Raw genomic sequence first — 24069 nt, forward strand, 5'->3', positions numbered from 1 at the left:
CCGGTGGGGCTCACCTGGGGCGGAGACCCCAACCAACCGCTGTGTCTAAATGAAAGTAGTCAGGAGGGAGCCACTCAGCCCGGAACCGCCAGCATGGTGGACATCACAGGGCATGGGGGGAGGCGGGAGCCTAGGCCCTGGGGGATCCGCTACCTTAGCTACATTCAAAACGCTCGTAGCGAGCCTAACAGCTTCAAAGGGAATGAGATGGACTCAGAACCGACCCCACCCTAGGGGGCCCTAGCACTTAATCAGTTTCAATATACGCTGTCCAAAGAAACCACTGTGGTACTCCGCAGATGTGGCCAAAATAGTAAAAAACAAAAAGTTAGCATTTAGTAATTATAAAAAAAACCAGAGTGAGGAAGACAGAATGACCTATAAGATTAGGCAGAAAGAGGCTAAACAAGTTATAAGAGCTTCCAAATCACACACAGAAGAGAAAATAGCACAGTCAGTAAAAAAGGGGGACAAAACTTTTTTTAGATATATAAATGAGAAAAGAAAAGTAAAACAAGGATTAGTCAGATTAAAAACAAAAGAAGGAAGGTATGTAGATGAGGATAAAGGTCTAGCTGACTGCCTCAATGAATATTTTTGTTCGGTATTTACAGATGAAAATGAAGGAAAGGGACCTCAGTTAAGAAAAAGGATAAATGAGTCATTTATTACACGTGGGTTTACAGAGGAAGAGGTTCTATTTCAACTGTCAAAAGTAAAGACAAATAAGTCAATGGGACCTGATGGAATACACCCAAAGCTATTAAAAGAGCTTAGTGGTGTACTAGCAAAACCATTAACAGGTTTATTTAACCAATCATTGATAACAGGAGTAGTCCCAGAAGATTGGAAGTTAGCGAATGTTGTGCCCATTCACAAGAAAGGTAATAGGGAGGAGTCGGGCAACTATAGGCCAGTAAGCCTTACTTCAGTAGTGGGGAAAGTGATGGAAACCATGTTAAAGGATAGGATTGTTGAACATCTAAAAACACATGGATTTCAAGATCAGAGACAACATGGGTTTACTTCAGGGAGATCATGCCAAACTAATCTTATTGATTTTTTTGATTGGGTAACTAAAATTATAGATCAGGGTGGTGCAGTAGACATTGCTTACCTAGATTTCAGTAAGGCTTTTGACACTGTTGCACATAGAAGGCTTATCAATAAACTACAATCTTTGAATTTGGATTCCAATATTGTTGAATGGGTAAGGCAGTGGCTGAGTGACAGGCAACAGAGGATTGTAGTCAATGGAGTATATTCGAAGCTTGGGCTTGTCACCAGTGGGGTACCTCAGGGATCTGTACTTGGACCCATTCTCTTTAATATTTTTATTAGTGATATTGCAGAAGGTCTTGATGGTAAGGTGTGTCTTTTTGCGGATGATACTAAGATATGTAACAGGGTTGATGTTCCAGGAGGGATAAGCCAAATGGAAAATTATTTAGGTAAACTAGAAAAATGGTCAGAGTTGTGGCAACTGACATTTAATGTGGATAAGTGCAAGATAATGCATCTTGGACGTAAAAACCCAAGGGCAGAGTACAGAATATTTGATAGAGTCCTAACCTCAACATCTGAGGAAAGGGATTTAGGGGTGATTATTTCTGATGACTTAAAGGTAGGCAGACAATGTAATAGAGCAGCAGGAAATGCTAGCAGAATGCTTGGTTGTATAGGGAGAGGTATTAGCAGTAGAAAGAGGGAAGTGCTCATGCCATTGTACAGAACACTGGTGAGACCTCACTTGGAGTATTGTACACAGTACTGGAGACCATATCTTCAGAAGGATATTGATACCTTAGAGAGAGTTCAAAGAAGGGCTACTAAACTGGTTCATGGATTGCAGGATAAAACTTACCAGGAAAGGTTAAAGGATCTTAACATGTATAGCTTGGAGGAAAGACGAGACAGGGGGGATATGATAGAAACATTTAAATACATAAAGGGAATCAACACAGTAAAGGAGGAGACTATATTTAAAAGAAGAAAAACTACCACAACAAGAGGACATAGTCTTAAATTAGAGGGACAAAGGTTTAAAAATAATATCAGGAAGTATTACTTTACTGAGAGGGTAGTGGATGCATGGAATAGCCTTCCTGCTGAAGTGATAGAGGTTAACACAGTAAAGGAGTTTAAGCATGCGTGGGATAGGCATAAGGCTATCCTAACTATAAGATAAGCCCAGGGACTAATGAAAGTATTTAGAAAACTGGGCAGACTAGATGGGCCGAATGGTTCTTATCTGCCGTCACATTCTATGAAACGGGGACCTAGACACAGCTCACCAGTTAGCTTAGCCGGGGGGACCAGGGGGCGGGGGGGGGGGGGCGGACACATTTGATGTTCTTTAAAAAATTTTGAACTGCCAGTTAATTGTTTGCACCTGTTGTGATGAATAATTCACTGTTAATGTTGTTGTTTATGCCACACCTAACAGTAGCGACCGGACATACTACACACGTGAGATGAACCACACGCACAAACCCATGGAACGAAACACCTTGAGACGGGGAAGACGAACACACCCCATTATACCATCTCCTAAGAGCCGCACGGGGATATCAGGGGACACGTCACTGAGACGCCGACACTGACGCCCGGACACCCGACCTACGCCTAGTAGGAGAGACGCCGACCAAACGGTGAGCAACCCACGTGCACCACAGGTGGTGCCGCGGACTGTGACTCCCCGACGTCTACACCTAGCGGTCGCGAGACCGAGACGCAACTTCCACATTACCCTACCCCCCTCGTATACCCTACTACCACCCTTCCTAGACACCAGACACCCCCACCGACCACGACTCACTGACTACTATAGGACCACCCATACAGCAGGGACTTAGGACTAGAAGCGACACCCACTCGCGACACACGGGACGAAAGACATGGCCCTGACGCCTGCTCCTCTACACGTCATCACCATCAACGCGAAGGGACTAAACAAACCGGAGAAAAGATCCGGGGCGCTGAGGGACTTTCACAAGCAGAGGGCCTCGGTAGTTATGATACAGGAAACACATTTTAAGAAAGGGGCTAGACCCAAATTGACTGATCACCGCTACACACAAGGCTACTACAGTGACTACCACGGGGGAAAGGCTAGGGGAACAGCGATATTACTCCACAAGAGCGTGCCGTTCCAGGGGGGAGAATGCATGTCGGATGACGAGGGCAGATACTTATTCCTCAAAGGGAAAATAGCAGAGCGCCAATACACGTTCGCGACAGTATATACCCCCAACACACAACACTACCGCTTCCTCAAGCAAACACTTCGCAAACTCATGGAGTTTGGGGAGGGGACCCTCATACTAGGAGGGGACTTCAACTTGGCACTAGACCCGACATGGGACACATCATCAGGCACCTCCCATATTCCCACGCAACAACGACAAAACGTTAAAGCCTTACTCCGCAATCACCGCCTGGTTGATTGCTGGAGAGCCCATCACCCAGATACGAGAGATTACACCTTCTTTTCCCACCCACACAACTCATACTCCCGAATAGACCACATATACACTACACATTACGACCTCTCACTAGTCACCGAAGCCACGATAGGAACGGCAACGTGGTCAGACCACGCACCAGTTACCCTCAAACTAAAATCGCCACTTTTTCGCCCCACTACCCCGAAATGGAGACTAAATGAATATCTACTTACTAACCCGGAGGTCGCGACCCTCATAGGCGACAAAATCAGAGACTACCTATCTCTCAATACCGCCGAACACACATCCCCGACAGTACGATGGGAAGCGCACAAATCCGTAATAAGGGGGCATTACATTCAACAAGGGGCGATCATAAAGAAACAAACTGAATTAAGACTGGCAAGCCTCATAGAGGAAATACACAAAACGGACGACCAAAACAAACACGACCCAGACCACGCACTCCAAGCCCGACTCTTACAATTGAGGAGGGACTTAGCTACGTTAATCCACTCTAAACACCACAGAGACGCTGCTAGACATAAAGCCTTCTTTACCCTGCACGGGAACAAGAGCGGCAAGCTTCTGGCCGCAATGTTGCGGAAGCGAAGGCAACACACATATATAGACAGGATCAGGGATAAAAAGGGTACCCTACACCGCCTCCCATCGGAAATCATGAATGCAATCCGCGCATACTACACAGAGCTATACACACTCCCACAACCACAGACCGAACCAGCGAAGGCCCGCCTTCGCCACTCGATCCAAACATACCTGACGAAGTACCCAATGCCGACTCTAGATGCAGGAACCGCTGACATGCTAGACGAGCCCATCACAATAGAGGAGCTGTCAATAGCAGTCAAGAGTACCAAACCCGGTAAAAGCCCAGGGCCGGACGGCCTGCCGGTGAAATACTATAAGACGTACGCTGAGGAGTTATTCCCACCAATGGTGGAAGCGTTCAACGCAGTGAGAGAAGGGGAACATATCCCCAAGCAAGCCCTGACGGCCCACATAACTATCATTCCCAAAGACGGCAAAGACAGGGAATATTGTGGGAACTATAGACCGATCTCACTAATTAACTGCGACGTTAAACTCCTAGCTAAGGTCCTCGCCACACGCCTCACGAAACACATCCCATCTCTGATCCACCCGGACCAGGTGGGGTTCGTGACGGGGCGCGAGGCCCGCAACAACACAATCAGGGCACTCACCCTCATGCATGGCAGCCGGAAAGCGGTCGGAGGCCTTCTCCTGCTGTCCACGGACGCAGAGAAGGCCTTCGATAGGGTACGTTGGGAGTACCTCTTTGAAACGCTCGCCCACATGGGCCTAGGCCCTCACTTAAGACACTGGATAGAGGCACTATATCGTGAACCTACTGCCCAGGTACTAGTTAATGGGGCGCTAACTGATGCCTTCACCATCCACAACGGCACCAGGCAGGGGTGCCCCCTGTCGCCGCTCCTATTCGCTCTGGCCTTGGAGCCGTTCCTCACACACATCAGACACAACACAGACGTGACAGGCCTGACGACAGGCCCAGTGCACCACAAGGTAGCGGCGTACGCTGACGACCTGCTTTTTGTGGTGACCAACCCAGTAATAACCCTACCGAATATTATGAAAGAACTACAGACATTTGGGGACTTATCAAATATGAAAATTAACTATAGTAAATCATACATCCTCAACGTTAACGTACCCTCCGCGAGAGCGGACTCCCTGCGACGTAGCTTCCCCTTTCAATGGGCCGAAAACAAGATTAAATACCTAGGAATTTGGCTGACCAAACATACAGGCGACCTGTTTAGGGACAACTTCACAGTCAGTCATTCTACAGACGTTTCAGAGAGACATGCGGGAATGGTCATACCCCCATATCTCGTGGCTAGGGCGAGTACAGGTCAAAAAAATTAACTTCCTTCCACGCCTCTTGTACCTTCTTCAGGCCATCCCCATTGTAATTCCGAGACCCTTCTTTATAACACTCAGGAAAGAAATGACCAGATACATATGGGGCGGGGGGAAACCTAGAGCAAAATTCTCCACACTGACCCGACCTAAGGACAAAGGGGGATTAGCCCTCCCAGACTTTCAACTATATTATGTGGCCACGCACCTACAGAGGGTTGTAGAATGGTCTAAAGATGGAGTACACAAACTGTGGAAAACGGTAGAGGAGACCGAGGCAGGTAGACCGATTGCGGGACTCCCATGGAGCCGCGACTCGACGGAAGGACACGACATGTCCATTTATACGAAAAACACCCTGAAAGTTTGGCGGAAGGTCAAGCAGCAGGGGAACATGTCACCCTACCCCTCCCCCCTAATGCCACTGACACATAACGAGGACTTTCCCCCCGGACTGGACCCACGAGCCCTCAGGGACATCATCCCGAATGCATCCCCACGCCTACATCACACCCTCCAGGGAGGGACCTGCAAACAGCTAACAGACATGCTAGAGGAAGTGCCCCCCACATTTATGCATCGCTTTCGTTATGCCCAACTTATTAACTTCATACACACCCTACCACAGGGACCAGCGCTCACCAGAGAATGTACCACAATAGAGAGGATCAGCGCACACCCAGACCCACTCCCACACAGGATATCCTCCTTGTACTCCATGTTACAATCGGAACTCCCAACTGAGTCACCCCGTTTCATGGGAAAATGGGAAGCAGCCCTGGGTATCACATTCACGGAAGGGGAATGGGAATCAATATGCTACCTCACACACCACTGCTCCACACACAGTAAAACGCAGGAAACGGCCTACAAACTCCTGACACACTGGTATAGGACGCCACATCTCCTACACCAAGTAAACCCAAGCCTGTCCAGTCTGTGCTGGAGATGCGAACGGGAGGAAGGCACAATGAAACATATCTGGTGGGATTGCGCATTGATCATCCCATACTGGCGGGGAATACACAAAATGCTAGGGAAGTTCACAGAAAGACCACCCCCCCTGGAACCGGCAGCGATGCTCCTACACCACACGCCAGCTCCCCATTCAAAATACAAAAAATCCATGACTATCAGAATACTAAATGTAGCCAAACGAGTACTCCCCCAATTCTGGAAGAAACCTGTGACACCACCGATGCTGTCCTGGTTCAACCAAATGGAGGAACTAAGGACAATAGAGGAACTAACTATGACAACAAACACTACCTCAACGGCGTACACAGACATATGGACACATTGGATCCTAGAGACCGCAAAGGCGAGATTCCAACTGGAACTCAGAACAACCACTGACGGGCACCTCCCAGATAATGGATAGGACATAGAGACTAAACACCTAAGGCGACAGAAGACTACCGACAGACGACCAACCCGACACCCCCACCCCCCCCTTCCCACCCACCCTACTTCCTACCCCTCCCCTATTATCTAAATGAGACCACCACCAGACCCCACTCAATGGCACACACTTACAGTAGGTCAAAGATACCCGAGACGAAAACACCCAAGTGACCACTTGCAGTACCGCTAGCACTTAGAGACCGCACCCATAGGACACACGAGAACAGGGCTGGCGTTTACCCAAGACGATATAAGGCAAGACCTGACTAGAGATGCACCTTACCACTATATGACGAAGAATCATATCTCCCACACTCGGACATATCCCCACACAGTCAGGACACATGAGCATAATAATAAAGAGAAACACAACAGCCCGACGAGAGCAACACCACACATAATCAGGATAAGGGGCCATACGGAACACCCGACGAATTAGAATGGTGAAGGACTTCACACATGTGAAGGTTGACTAATAGGGCACGGACCATCGACGCCACATAAAACTTAGCGAAGCGTAAAACTACACTAACTACTAAGTGGAAGCCATGAAAAATACGACCAACACAAATGACGGAGACGAGAGACACACACCACACCAGCTAATGGGGACCTGCGAGTCCGACAACATAATGGGCATATGAGCCTGACGTAAAGGTATGACATAAAGTGGAACACACTTGGATCAATCAGCAGGGACTTGACCTACTAACCCCAGCATTCTATAGACAATCATAGAGGGGGTGAAATTACACTGTAAACATATCCGACATAGGGAGCCACATGGCTCATGTTTGTTATTATATACCTGTAAATGTATAAGACACCAAATGGATCTGCGTATCCACGAACTTCCAAAAAAAAAAAAAAAGCTGAGAGACCTGCGAGTCTCACCTTGACGATTGTTATCAAGATATGCATTAACGAAAACTACATTGACAACAAGAAAAGGCAGGACCTGCGAGTCCACATAGTTTATTGGGGACTACGAGCCCAACTGCAATTACTTTATGTCGATGACCTCAGAGACCTGCGAGTCTCGTCCCTTCTTGCTTACTTCTTGATGGAAATATACATTGCAAACATACTAATAAAAAATTTTCTTAAACAGTTTGCCTACTTACATTGGGAAGGTGCCAGGCCTACGATGTAACAGAACCAATTACTTAACCCTGCCTCTGACAAAATCTTATTCCCCCCCCCCCCCCCAAAAAAAACACCTTATGTATTGTGCCTGCTGAAGCCCCTGCCAAAGACAGCTGGTCTATTATTCCGTTTCAAGCCCACTGCTGTTCTCAAACATGAATATATGTAAATCTACTTCACATTATTATATGTCCGAAAAGAGAAATCTATCAATATAATGGAGGAGATTTTCCATTTTACTGGAACAAAATTCTGAAATCATCCAGGGGGGGGGGGGGGGGGACGTTAAAACCATGCCGCTTTGATGATTTACTTAATTACATCCTAGCCATGGCCAAGTACCTGCATCCCTCCCCTATCTACCCCCCAGGCACTCCGAGAAACAAAACAAATGTTTTTTATTTACCTGGACAAAAAAAAATAATTCACATACTGGACAGCCTCGTTCAAAGGAGACGCCGACAATCCTAACATTCACTCACACAATGACATCAGCACATGTCTAAACGGTTTCATTTTTTAACCTCTTATTCAAGCAGTATTTTTTGGTTACAACCCATTTTATTTAAAAAAAAAAAAAAAAAAATGCAACTGCAACAAAGAACAGATTTCCTTCAGTTTTAAATTTATAAAACGGGCAGAGGGGAAATAACCCTGTAAACTTACAGATAAAACTTCCTACGATCAGTCATTTGTCAGCAATGTTAAATCCCTTATATTAGTAAGGCCTAAATGTTACAGACCACTGCAAACCTCCACTTGGATGTGACCCATCGTAAACAAACATGGCAAGATATGCTGGCACTCGGCCCCAAATGACTCGTACAGCATCCAACAATTCCTCGCATGTGGGTTAATGCTACGAGTTGCAGGGTGCCCTGGGCAAGTCCTGTCAACTCCATAATATCTGTAGTCTTTACTGTAATGCTGCAAAGGCGAAGGATGTCAGAAGAATTAAAATGGAAATCCCTTTTTAGCTATACATTTACAAATAATTTGACTAGTGCATTCTCTCAAGAATTGGTGATTAACAGACTTTTGTAAGTGTTCCTACACACCCACATATCTAGGAGCAGAGAGGAACCTGTCCATGATCTCCCTACATAAATCGTAGATTTAGAAATCGTTCGGCCAGTTTCGGAGGGCAGCTGGATAACTGGTAGTTTTTTTTGTTTAGTTTTTTTTTTTTTTTACAAATCTCTGCAAACCTGGATTTATCCAAATATTGACATCCACAAATACCTATTTGGCTACGGTTTCACAAACTGCCGGTGCAGTGGCGCCTCTCTAAAGGCAGACTTCGCACTTAAAAATGACTAGTAAGAATAGAGCCCGGGATTGTTAGCACGGATAAAAGATATCGATGTAAAATGATTGAACACTGGAATATGCTCCTGAAAGCAGCGGCATTAAGGGTTCTTCCATAGAGATCCATTTATAACACAGCTCCTACTACACAAAGCTGTGGCTGTTATTCGAGAGCGAAACGTTAATGAAGTCCATCTGCCCCCATTTCACACACAAGAGTCCACCAGGACCATAGCCAATCAATCCCATATCACACTGATAACAAGGAGACCATATTACATAGACATCCAGAAAACTCACTTTGTGCAGGCAAAACCCATTTCTTGGTGCCAAAATATGTGACATTACAAGGGTTAGGGGGAAACAAGCTGCCTCCCTCTCCCAGCCGTACCCTCTGAACGATGGGCTTTCCATGGCCAGTAAGCATAAACTGGGGATCGATGGCTGACCTTCACAAGTACCAGCTAGTCACTCAGATCACCTACTCATTTGTAGCAGCTATTGGCAGGAACTATTGGATCGACGGGGACTGTTTAATTGAATTACTCCTATATAATCTTTGCCATCGTTACTCATTCTTTAATGAAAAATTTAAAAACCTTATCTAATCGGTTTCTGGGGAGCCTCAAAAAGGCATTTATGGCCTCCTGGCACTAAATAGATTTATTTCTGCGAAATCTCTTAAATTAGCAAAATCCATGCAGAATTTAAATCAGATTCCGCAACGTGTCCATTTTGGAAATCCTTAACTCCTTAGAGCCCAAGGTTCAGAGCCCTAGAAATGCAGTAGGTCTTTAAGGAGTTAAAGCACATCCTCACACCTGATACTTTGTTTTCCCCTTAAACTCTTTCAGTAGACTAAAGATTATGCTAATCCTGGCTTTAGCCTTCCTAATGCAGGGTCTTACGATCCCCGGCTGTGCTCACTGCATGTTCAGGGTGAAGCTGGGACCCTCCGGCACAAACAATATATCAAACTGAAAAACATGACTCACCCGCTGTGGGGGCAGGATTGACAGGGCGAGGAGGGAGATGGGGAGAGAGAGAAGCTGGATGGGAAAATTGGTGTGAAAATTTGAAAGATCGCAGAGAGCAGGAACCGAGCAGTCTTGTTTGGCACACAACATGCCATCTGTAAGGCTCATTGTGTGTTTGCTCTGATATCAAATTCCTATGAAGAAAATTTAGTTTTTAATAAGTACACAACGCATCAACCAATGAAAAATATGCAATATTTGAAACGACAGAGGAAACGGCACAAGTTCCATAAGCTTAACTGACTCCAAAGCACCGTTGACGCTATGCAGACTGAACGGCCCGCCCGTGCTCGTTAGACATTACTGAATCTTGAGTGCTATAACCCTATACTCAACCTTGCATCTCTCTATAGAACCAACAATGAACTAAAACCGATTTACACATAATGGAGAGCAAGCTCTGCAGGCTTAGGGTTGTCAAATATTCAGAACCACCGAACATTCCAGAAGGTGGGAGACAGAGTGGCAAAAAGAAAATTAGATTCAAAGATACCTAAATAAAATCATGATAACATACACTGTAAATACAGCCTGTAGACGAAAGGGGTTACTTTACAAGACTGACCACTTGAGAAAGGGAAGGTCCTTCTGAAAAACAATCCTTGCAAATGACAGGTTATAGGGACAATATAGTCAGTAATACAACTTTAGCTTAATGAAGCAGTTTTGGATTATCGATCATGCCCCTGTAGCCTCACTGCTCAATTCTCTGCCATTTAGGAGGTAAATCACTTTGTTTATGCAGCCCTAGCCACACCTCCCTGCATGTGACTTACCCAGCCTTCCTAAACACTTCCTGTAAAATGTTCTGATGTTTTTACTTCCTTTGGTGCACAGTCAATTTAATTTAGAATTTCTTATCTCCTGCATGGTAAATAGCTTGCAAGACCTTGCAGGAGCCTTCTGTGTGTCATTCAAGTTCAATTACAAAGCAGGAGAAACGTCTGATTGAAAATAAAACCATTTTTTCAAGCAGGCTGTGTCAGTCACAGCCAGGGGAGGTGAGGCTAGGGCTGCATAAACAGAAACAAACTCCTAAATGACAGAGGATTGAGCACTGAGACTGCAGAGGCATGACCAATACACAAGAACTGCTTCATTGAGCTAACGTTGTTTTGGTGACTATAGTGTCCCTTTATTAAGTTAGTCTGCATGCCAAGCCCTATCTGTCCCAGGACAGCAAAGCATATAAAGTACGTTAAAAAAAATACAATTTTATTTGTTTTTTTAAATCCTTGCAGTTCCCTTTAATAGGCTACTGAGTTGAGTGAAAATTGGTTCCTCTTTAATATATAAAAAGTAATTTTTTACAATTTAAAAAGCAAGGGCATTCATCCTTACATACTTCAGACACAAGACCCACGCATGACTATGTGCCCTCATGTTTTCCTTTACCCAAATTCTGCACAGTCACATTTAGTAACCTGTCAATTGTTGTCAGACCAGATTTGTCAGAATTCGGCTGAGCTGCAGAGGGAGGACTTCCCTCAGGGCTTCACTTCCTGAGCAGATCAGAACGGCTCTCAAATGGAAATGGAGCCAGCCAGTGGCAACAAACCGACAGAGTGCCTGATTCGCTCACCTGTGTTCAAGCAGGAGCTAGGTACAGTGGTATTTACTCAGTAAACCGGAAACTGTGGGGAACGGATTACACATTTTAGGACAAAACAAAAGACAACCAATATCCAAACTAGAATAAATATCAAATACCGTTCACTGAATACATTTTACAGTGTCAGATCTAGACAGAAAACAAATAAATAATTGAAAATAGATTGGGCCAACTCACTGACTGTGCACAGAGCGTATTTAAAGGCCGTATTCACATACATTCCCACCTCAGGTGAAATGAAAATCCCACGGTCTGAGCTCCACCATGCATGTCCAATATTCTGGCAGAGGTGGAGCGGGTAAAACTAACTCCTTAGAATTCTTTCCAGTTGGAATCTGGATAATTCATAGTGTTACCAAGAGGGACGCCTATAAACAAGATGGAAAGTCACTACGACAGAACTAGGAGGTGAATGTCAGCAAATAAGACACTCTGGAGAACGGTCAGAACATGTCAACGTGTTATTACAGTCGTGTTGTGTATTATTGTCCAATTAATATATGTTTCTAAATAACTCTTTTCAGTGTATCTCCTGGCTCAGCCAGTGGGAGAGGCCATATTTAAGCCTCTTTGGTGAGAAGCACTCCTTATCTACAAAGATTATACACAATTTAAAGGCGTGTAATGCTCCCAGAGTGCATTGATATTTCAGGTTGGGCCCAAGGATGTCAGGCTTTGTAAATGCATAAAAAAAAACAAAAAACAAAAACCTGGTTACCTGCATGACTTTTGGGTAGAAATACTGTGTGACCAAAGAGTTTACGGCAACGGCAATAAGGAGACAAGCAGAAGACAGACATTTACTTATATTGATGGATTACAACAAACTACTAGCTGAGGCCAATACATATAATCTAAAAAAAAAAAAAATGACTGTTTGCTTTAAGGACGCTGGAAAGTCCAGATTGGATCGGAGGTTTGCAAAGCCTGAAGTGATTCACCCGATATTCAACACAGTAAAAGTCTATCGAGGCCCAGTTTGCGTTATCACCTGTGAATATGAAATAAACACCAGACTGACATTATAGAAATTCATTTTATGATTGCAAAGAATTTAGTTCCATCACTTCAGGTATCCACTTCCTCGTTCACTTTTTGTTTTTGGAGTTTATCACGAACATGTTTGAGAAACAACTTGGCAACACAATTCTGTAATATGAATATTCTCACACCCGAGATAAGAGACATTAATATAAATTCACTTCCTGACGCGTCTTACCACACTTTCCTGTCCAGAACAGCAGCAAATGCCCATGAAATCTACTTCCTTCAGACACACGAACTGTCACACATATTAATGCTTTTTCACTATTTCATTGGCCTAAGAGCTAGTTACAATGAAGCATTTAATTTACACAGGCAAAGCCTAATTCTGAGACAATTGGCTACATTTTGGAGCAATCAATAGAACAAGATAATGACTTCCACATTGATTACTCTCGTTCACAGCCGGGATAATAAGGATGGCTCTTACACACAACTATAGTGTAATGGGAGATAAGGGGGCAGTATGCGGTACCTGTAAGGCACTGATAGCTAGTGGGCATTGTGCCAACTTACGGCCCCTGTCCTTGGACGCTGCCAGGGTTAGAACTCGAAGTGAATTTCAAAACTTAGGCCAAAGCAGTGGATTTGGAAAACTCTCAGTCAGCTAAGTTTTCAGATGAACTATTTCAGCCTAGAATTTGGATAATGAGAATCGTTTTGCGGTCAACCGTAGAAGACAAATTGTCAAGCGCTCTGCCTGCTCTAGAAAGTTTCATATTCTCACCCACGGAGTACAGTGAGAGAAGAGACAGACAGAACGGGCTCCCTACTGGTCATCCTTATAGGAACTAACTTGCTTCATTTGGGACCAGTGGAGTGTAACATATTCCACCATTCCTTATGATGAGGTTTGCTGTGGTCAAAAATACTTATTTATATATTCATCTCAGAGATACAATCCACACACATTCTACTCACAGCAGAGTGGAAAGGTTTTTTTGTTTTTTTTTTATTGTAATTATTTTTCTACTCAATACATCTTTCCTAGTAAAACGAACACATATAGAATGGGGATACAATACCAGATGCTTCTTAAGATGTATGCTAGTGTATAGCAGTACAGGGAACCTTACATGCTTTAGTACAAAGCCTACAGGAGCACCTAGCAGCCCCCAGACATGTCAATTCCATACTGACAGAATTCTGTTTTGCATGCAATTTAAAAGCAACACTCCAGGCACCATAACCACTGTAGTGTGCTGTACTACTTATGGGAGTGCCCTGGCACCCTGCCCAATGTAGATACTGAAACCATTTACAAACGGTCTGACAAATTACCTGGGTATGCCGGTCAATTCCATCATTTCATTAGCTCTCCTGAGCCAAATCCTGCTGTGTAAGACCAGCTCATTGGTGGAGACTACCAGCTGATCGCTCTCAACCAATGACATAAACCCTGCACTGCGTCCAGCTCTCGTGGTGGAGGTAACTGGCACCCAGCGAACTTCAGGCAAGTTGTAAAACCATTAGCAAATGGTTTGACTGCATACACTGGCCACTAGGGGTGGAAATTCACATTTCTTCTTCCGGCAACTGTGGCACGTCAATCTTAGCTTCCTGTTAGTCATTATTATTATTAATGTTGACATTTTACGTTAAAGGTTCTCCTCATTTGCATAGTGTGCCGGGGCTGTGCCAGGACTGAACAGGATTGTAATAAACTACATGAAAAATAAGTGAACACAAAGTACAGGTGATTTTTAGTGTCTTATTTAATGTTGCCATTTCCAGAAAAGTGAGATACTCTAAGTTTCCAGTGACAATTTAATCCAAAATAAGGCCCCCACAATGTGGGAGCAGTATAGAGGGACGGCATGGTGACAGAATATAGCCAGTGACCGGCTGGGCAAACGTCTCCAGATTGACCAGACCGGAAGATACAGTCCGTGTAATAAGGTAAATATTTGCAGATACATTGCACAGACAAACAGCAGTCTAACTTTTGCTTCAACCAAAATAAAGTTGCTATAAATATTTAATTTTAGAAAGGAAATGTCACGTTCAATATAAGAATATTTTTGGATTCCAGCAAATCAATGCAGCAATAACGTGCTTCAAATATTAATATTAATATAAGGTTCCGTTTACCAAATGCACAGGTTCATTCACTATAGTGGGAATTCAAATTCAAGGTAGAAATAGCTGGAATGAAAATATTCAGCTTTTAAAGCAGATTAGCTACTTTGGAATTAAATTTAAAATTCACTCTGACAGTAAGCGCTCAAAACTACTCTGACATAACATTCTTCTGAAAAGGCACAACCAAGGCACTTTATGCAAATCAGTATTCCTCAGGTGTCATCTTATTATGCACCATTTAACAGATTCTTCACATTTCCAGTAATCTACATTAGAAAAGCAAATGGGACTATTGATACACTGGTTTGGACACAATGTCATTGCATAGGAAGAGTTAAAGGGATCAATTTGGATGAGATGCCCAAAAGCACGACCTTATTTTTATACTATAGAAAAAACAACACGTTTTGTGTTAGTTCTGCTGTATGCATTATCACAAGCATTGCCCAGGACTCGCAGTGCCCGGTATGGAATGTCTGCTATCGGGAAAAAATAGGGACTACTTTTCATATCGGGAGCGTGAACTTTAGCAAATTATGGCAATGGGCGGCATTTAACCCCTTAAGGACACATGACATGTGTGACATGTCATGATTCCCTTTTATTCCACAAAGTTCCATTTCAGTTTCTGAGTTAATCTACCCACAATCCACCAGTCAATAGAATCCTACAGAAGGCCCTCTGCAGACATCACAGACCGAGGAGAACAAGATAGCAGTGTGCAGATATTGAGATTTGGAGCCAGGTAGACAAGATATTAAAAAAAAAAAAAAAGGGCAGTATAATCAGACACAATGGGCATAAGGAAAGAAAAAAAATAGATATAAAACAAATCACAAACAAAAATACCCCCAAACCCCATGACGGAGCCGCTTTAATGGTGGAATTCTTGCTCAATGAGATGTTTCAGGTGAGGTAAATCAGATTAAAGTCCATATAACTCCAAAGCACACTATTAAGAAGCTACTTTATATCTTGTAGTTACGTAGATTTTGGGCACCTCCCTAGCTCAGTAAATTGGCTGGGTTACATTGAGGAAGCAGAACTCTGCATTGTTATCTGAGAATGACTCCATGTCCTGTTCTGGAGCTTACAAAATATATCCTGCTTGGCAGGCACTGTGCAATTTCACTTTAATTAACACACTATAACTCATCTGGAAACATTTGCAAAAAAGGCCAGTTTGTGTAAAAAAATAATACAATTCACCATTCAATGAAAAAAGCCCTATATATGACCAAACAGGTGTGCCATGCAGTGTATGCGAGGACAACATATATTTTCAGTCATTGTTCCATTTTAACTCCCATCATGCTCTGACAGCGGTAATTAACGACTGCGCAGATGGCTGGCTTCATTTTAAGAATATGGTTAAAAAAAAAAGTCATAGAATTTGGCTTCCTTAATCCAAATACCTTGTTAAATGAAATTAACAAAAAACAAATCTTACTTTGGTGGGGGGAAAAAAATAAAATACAAATTGAGAGTAACTGTTATTACTTGTAAAATGTTGCAAACCCCCTCAGACAATACAGATTAAAAGACATTAAAAAAAATGGGGATTTGCACATACATTCTCAAAAGGACATTAGGATAAGCTTGACAGCATCTATTCCCCAGCGCTCGGCCCTAATCCTTTTCTACAAGACAGACAATCTCTTCTAAATAGGAAAAAAAAATGTTATCTGTTTGTAAGGAAATACACACTAACAGAAATAGGTCAGGTTAGCTCACGCCTCGCTGCACACACGCAGTGTGCCGGAATTTTCATAGGAGGAAGTTGACATGTTAAGGGTTAAATTACACCATCCAGGGGAGTGGGTGTGTTTCACAGTTCTTAGGTTTTTGCCATTCCAATCACTGATATTTATTTCATTATACTCACCCATAAAAAAAAAAAAAAAAGCTCACCTACCACAATTATAAAGAGTGTTGGATTAAAAAAAATAAAAAAAATAGAATATTTGCCACAACCAGTAAGAGAGAGGTAAAAAAAATAATTTGTGCTGTGTTCATCGATATAAAACTATTATTTTGAATGAAGAGGAGGGGTTGGTTAAAGCACCCAAACGGTTACTCTCTATATGCCTGAATGTAATTTACCCTTTCGAGGCCAAGAGCTATTCTATTGAAAAGCAGTGCAGTGGGCTACTCTGAATTGGCAGTTAACCCTTTAACCCCTTAAGGACACATGACAAGTGTGACATGTCATGATTCCCTTTTATTTCAGAAGTTTGGTCCTTAAGGGGTTAAAGTGCATTACATTTGCATTACAAAGTGCAGTGCATTACATTTGTCACAACTATGTCACTGTAACAGTTAAAAAAAAGTGATTATGCAAAGTGCAACGTTTAGTCTGTAGTTAGAACATTGGATAAAAAGTTACACCAAATAAATAAAATTATGGGTCACATTAGAAACAAGTCCCAGAATCTGGCAAACAAGTGGTTAACCATTATGTGACTACCAATTCCCAGACTAGTGATTAGAAGCATGTGAGTCTTTATAGTCATCCCAGCTGCAAATAAGGATATTATTTGCCCTCTTTAAAGACACACAACCAGTTATCAGAGTGTCACGGTGACACACATGCACTATGCTAAGGGCTAAAATTGCAGGTTGCACATTAAACAGCTGCAGAATCAATAATTCTACCTACTTTTACTATACAGCAAACATCCAATCGGTTTTCCCAGAGATACACTACTTCATCATGCTGTTGGTCAGTGAATGAAAAGTACTCCCCCCTCTGTATGTTAATATTTGCATACTGAGAGGTAAATCAATTGAGTCAGTGAGTCTCTGGGCTCACTCCATGATTACAAGAAAAAGTGTAGAGTAGGTTAGCGCTAATAATATACAAAGGAGGCAGCAACCTTACAGAGGGTCACCCTCTAACCCTCTGGGATAAGGATGTACAGGAAAAAAGGGGACAAAAGGCTGCGCCAAGAGATACAATAAAATAAGTCCCAATAAAAATATAAAAAGGATATATATAAATATATATAAAAGTCAATATAAAAAGGAGGATAAATGTCTATGTTGCGCTGGTGTTCTCTCTTCTTATGATGCTTTGGATCCTCCCGTGATATGTAAAATATAAAAGGGAAAAGGACCAATGGTGCAGATTGTGGGGTACGTGGAAAATGAAGAATAAAGATGTAATAAACTCACATTTGTATGAGCTATAACCAGCTCAGGTGGAATGGGCGTTCTGCAGTATAATCCCTGCTAGTAGGATATCAGGAAATTCTGATCCACTGGTGCTGTCCAATTCTCAGGAGAAGGGAGAAAAATATATAACAGATAGTGCTCTCTGAAGATAAGATGTGGTATATACAAAACAAAATAAATATACTCACAGTATACAGTGCAGATGACACTGCACTTGAGATATGGCGTGGGTGGTATAATCCCCACCTTAGGATATATAAAATGCCAGGAAAGGATAATATAAAATTGGAGTGATAAAAATATATATAATAAAAATATGAATGGCACAGAGATAAAGCCAAACGTAATTTATTATTAAAAGTATACAATAATTATTTTTATTATTATATTTATATATTATTTTTATTATATATATTTTAATCACTCCAATTTTATATTATCCTTTCCTGGCATTTTATATATCCTAAGGTGGGGATTATACCACCCACGCCATATCTCAAGTGCAGTGTCATCTGCACTGTATACTGTGAGTATATTTATTTTGTTTTGTATATACCACATCTTATCTTCAGAGAGCACTATCTGTTATATATTTTTCTCCCTTCTCCTGAGAATTGGACAGCACCAGTGGATCAGAATTTCCTGATATCCTACTAGCAGGGATTATACTGCAGAACGCCCATTCCACCTGAGCTGGTTATAGCTCATACAAATGTGAGTTTATTACATCTTTATTCTTCATTTTCCACGTACCCCACAATCTGCACCATTGGTCCTTTTCCCTTTTATATTTTACATATCACGGGAGGATCCAAAGCATCATAAGAAGAGAGAACACCAGCGCAACATAGACATTTATCCTCCTTTTTATATTGACTTTTATATATATTTATATATATCCTTTTTATATTTTTATTGGGACTTATTTTATTGTATCTCTTGTCACTCCATGATTAATTGGTTTTCTTCCTCTACCATATACATTTTACACATTTTAGGGGCAGCACTTTTCACGTGATAACCAGCAGTATAAACAAGTGATTTGTGTCCAGTGATTTGTAGGGCAAAACTGGAAAACCCAGCCTTATAATTATAATAGAAAGGTACGAGATGGCATAGGGTTTTAGAACCTTAATAGACCTTACACTGCACGCAGCTGGGATTATGAACCCTTTACATGCAGTGTAAAGCTCATCCCCAGGGTAGAACAGAATGGGAAAGCAAATTTCCCATTATAATGGCACGATATTAACCCTTTGCTGCCACGGTGATCTGAATTCTACCAAACCCAGAACTGGCAAAAAGGGCATTAATACCGGTAAATCTATTCAGGTTTCATTTATTTGACACATTTTTGGGAAGATTACATGCATTGGAAAATGTCTAATCGGTCTTGTTGATGGATCATTTTAGATTGTTGTCTGCTTTATCAATAACCCTTCGGCTAGTTTATCAGATTTGTCCATGATATATAATATGCTATATAAAATGGTAGTAGCCGCATATTCTATTCTATTATTAAACATTTGATAAGATAATTTGTTAACAGAATATAGTGTGTATTAAAGTGAAATCCTAAAGTATTATTTAAAATGAGAAGGATTGTATTACATATATATTATGCTAGTCTACGGTCAGGTCTAGCTGTTGCAACAGCTGTTACAGGACATTAGGTCTTTATTTTGATAATTCATGAATTGTGCTGCCCTGTTGTATGTATACTTCATATGCTACAGGAGGGAAACACGATTAATTAAATACTGTAGTCCATTCGATCAGGAAAACATGGTGGGGATCTGCCAATACTGGTTGGAATACTGAAGATCGGTTAATATAAAAAGTATTTGGATATCAGTTTAGACATTTAGATAAAAATTATAACACTTTCAAATTTACTTTTAACGCAGTGAACGTAGAAAATAAATAAAGAGACCGTACCAGATGTGAAGTTGTCATGTAGGAAATTGGTTAAATAAAATATTGGCCTACCTTATGAATACATTAAAATAAAACTGTCTCATAGAATATTGCAAAATGCTAACTTAGAACGATACAATATGTGATAAAATTCAAGTTTGAGTTGATTGTATTAAAACGACACATGGGAGGATTACTTGCTAAACAATTAACAGTAAATTACAATCCAAATACCAAAATTCAGGGAAACCATAACTGACCTGTAATAATTCCCTAAATACACTATTGTCACAGCTCGGGTTATTCTACCCTATATGTTGCCATTTATCTTCCAACGCACTACAGTTCTGAGTTTAATAAATAAACCCCTAATCATTTTAATTAAAGTGATGTGCACTTAGCCCACCTGCTGCCAGATCCTATTTACCAGCATTTTAGTGAATTCGTTTCAAATCCTCCAGGTGTATAAGTTAGGTCCTATTCAATAAGGCTTCTTTCTTTCACAGAATAGGTTCCATATGACAGCACTGACTCCTATAGCATTGACATGTGATGTACTGCAGACACCCCCTGCTGCAATGTATAGTGGTGGTGAGCATGACAAAACACAGGACTCATCAATATGCAGATTCCCAATTATTACACACATACAGCTCCCTGTAGCTGGGCAATGCATCATGGACATTGTAGACCTACAACAGCTGGGAACCTACCTCTAATTACCCCTCCCATAAAAGACTAATAATCAGATAATCCCACAGTAAGTGATTAATGAACTTATCTCCCTCTCCCTGGTGTGGAATGTATACAATGTATCTCCCATAGAATGTTCACTCTGTGTCCCCAGCTGGATAGAAAGTTCACCTTACCTGCTCCTCACAGTCTCAGGGTTCTTGCTTTGGCCATGGTGATAGCTCAGCTAGCATGAATCCCTGTCTCTCTCTTTCTGTGTGTGTGTCTGAGCTGAGCTCCACTCTGCACTGCCTGCTCCTTCTGCCCACTCTCTCACACCTCCAGCAGCTGTCAAGGCTCCGCGCATGCGCACTGCGTCTCACACGCAGCCACACGCGAAAGCGAAGCCCAGCCTCCGCCATATTGGTCCACCCATTCCTTTACCATGTTTACAATGTTGCAAGGGATGCCGGAAGCTGTCGTCATGTGACAAGAAAAACTGTAAACAAACACACACCTGCTACATTCAGATCGTCAGTCTTTCCTGTTTATTGCAGTGATTAAGGGTTTAGTATATTAGATTGTAAGCTCTGTGGCCAAGGCCCAGCTGTTGCTCTGGGCCTTTATGACATTAATAACATGTAGAAGAATGCTGTGAGCACACACTGCTGGTATAGGCAGGAGACTAATCATTAGGTAATAAATAAACCCAGAGAATTAAATGCACACTGACAGCCTGGAGAGCTCAAACAGCCTTTCTTTACATCTAAATTTATGGTTTCTGTTGTGTAGATCATTGTAAAGTGCAGCAAAAGATTTAATTCATATTTGACTACTACTGAAATCTGTGGATTTCCAGGTACAATATTCACCATTATTTTATTTTTATGTAAAATAAATTACAAATGACATACACACAAAAAACAAAACAACAAACAAACCACATTGCTCCATGTAAACTCTTGTCAGGTCTGGGCCTGTGATCTTCTTGGTGACAAACAGGCAGAGAAAAACCAAAACACTAAAGGTCAGGGAATGCTTAATAAAAACTCTATCTGACTATATCTATCCAGCTCTTGGCTGTTAGAGGATAATGGGAATTGCAGTCCTGCACAGATTAGGCAGGCCAACGTTGGACACTGTGATTGCAGGAGTGGGCAGGGTGTCCCAGTGAACTATTCCCTAAGCCAAGAATAGTGCAGAATGGACAAGGGTAAGGGTATAGCAAATTGTAGGCCAAACTACTTGGCTATTTAGGCCTCATTGTTTATATGTCCTTACACATTCTTTACAATTCCCACATTTGAGAATACCCCAGTCAGTGAACAGTAAAGGATAAACGAATCTGTGTGTGAATAGGTTATTGACCTAATGAGAAATCTATGTGCCTTTTATGGAGTCCAGAATGAGCTTTCCCCCCTTTTTGTGACATAATTGGCCATCGCTTCAAATTATGTTTGGGTTTTCTTGTTTTTCTAAAGACTGAACTCTATGGACCTCGAGTCTTTTCCACCTCGAATACTATGTAACTGTGCATCATGGCAATGGATTTGTTATGAAAATGTGTGTTAAAATGGCAATCGTTATGATGGAACACAAATAAATTCAGTGTCGTTACAAACACCAGTTTTAATGTATACAATGCCAATTATATTGTTCATGGTGGGACCATTCTCCCATGTCCCAGGTTTACAATGCTAAAGCCCTTTGTCCCGACAATTAAACCTAGTTTCCAGAGGGGTACTAAAGGCGGTCTTGCTGAAATTAGTATACAATAGTTGGCATTTGTTTAAAGAGGTAGAATATGGATTGGTGAAATTCATCCTCCTGCGCCCTGGACAAAGCCCTTCCCAGCCGCCCAGAGATTAGCTCCAATAAACAGCTATGCCCACACGAGTGTGTTTCGCAATGAACAGTAAAAGATGCACTCCAATATAAATATGTATACAAATAAATTGTGTGTCCGTATATATTTATTTTTAAACAAATTAGATATACCATGATTACTTTTTAAAAAAATGTAATATAAGATACTTAGTATTAAATAGAGGGCTGTGCCAATTAATGACAGACTGCAAATCCCTTGATTCTTGGTGATAATGTTACTAAAAGGAAGGGTACTCAGAGAAATGACAGACAAACATTCATCTATCCATTTGTCTAACAATACTGCCACCTCCTGGGGAACTGCATGATTTGCACAGCAGACAACAACCATGGTTTATTTAATTAAAGGGACACTATAGTCACCTGAACAACTACAGCTTAGTGTATTTGTTCAGGTGAGATCTATAGCTCCCTGCAGGCAATCTAATGTAAAGACTGTATTTTAAGAGAAAATACAGTGTTTACATTGATTGATAGGAATATCTCCAGTGGCCGTCACTCAGACTGCCACCAGAGGGACTTCCTATCATGTATGGCCCTGAACACGTCAGACGTATTAAGATACATCTGACATGTGCAGGAGAGAGAAGGCACTGTGTACGCCTTCTCTCTCCAGCCTGTCAGAGAGGAGAGGGGGCGGGCAAAGACCGCAAGCTGAGCTGTCAGTCAGCTCTGCTCCCGGCCGCGCACACCGCGCGCATGCTCGGTCATTAATGCCGCCCTCTGAAGTATGTGCGCATGTGCGGAAGGCCGCGCATGCGCACAAGGGAGCAATGACGCTTCCAAATTGAAGCGTCTGATTGCTCCCTGCTCGCGCCCACATATATCATTTTGACGAAATAGGGGGCGTGGCTTCACGAGGCTCCCGTCGCTAGAACCAGGTGAGTAAATTCAGCTGCCTGGAGAGTCCATTTAAATTGTAAATTGTTGGGAATTTAAGGTGAATTTCAAATTTTAGGCCAAAATGTTTTGGATAACATCTTGAAGGTCAGATTTTCAATTTAACTATTTGTGGCTTAATTTGCTACTTTACCTTGAATTTGTTTTACCCACGTGACGATTCACACTTTTGTGAACAATCCTGGGATTGTCCAATGCAAAATATGACAAGTCGCGACAAAATAAAACGAGTGTCTGTGAGAAGGCAAATCTGTTTTTCCTCCTCATATGGTGGGTTATTGGATTCTACGGTCACTTTAAATGCAGGAGAGTATTGTATTCAGAAAAATGGTGCAAAGTACTGAAACTGGGGCAATCACCATGGAAAGCAGAAGGCACGTCCCATCGGTTACTCTTCTCCTTTTATATCTTTGCAACACTTTTCGGAAAGAAAACACTGCTAAATCTCCCACTACATATTTTTGTCACTCCATAAGCACTACCCTTACCTTTGTCGGTATTCAGGGTAAAGTTG

General features: G+C 42.1%; 1 protein-coding gene across 2 annotated transcripts in view; it reads right to left on the bottom strand.

Moving 5' to 3' along the window:
* The window catches only part of KIAA0513 (KIAA0513 ortholog), a 71106-nt gene extending 49999 nt beyond the window's left edge, over positions 1-21107 (bottom strand). For both annotated transcript variants that reach the window (XM_063438166.1, XM_063438165.1), the window contains exon 1: positions 20966-21107. The gene's annotated coding sequence lies outside the window, so the exon portion shown is untranslated. The remainder of the gene's footprint in view (positions 1-20965) is intronic.
* Positions 21108-24069: the final 2962 nt, after the last annotated feature.

Source organism: Pelobates fuscus, chromosome 12 (genome assembly GCF_036172605.1).
Source record: "Pelobates fuscus isolate aPelFus1 chromosome 12, aPelFus1.pri, whole genome shotgun sequence".
In the NCBI taxonomy this organism is placed as follows: domain Eukaryota; kingdom Metazoa; phylum Chordata; class Amphibia; order Anura; family Pelobatidae; genus Pelobates; species Pelobates fuscus.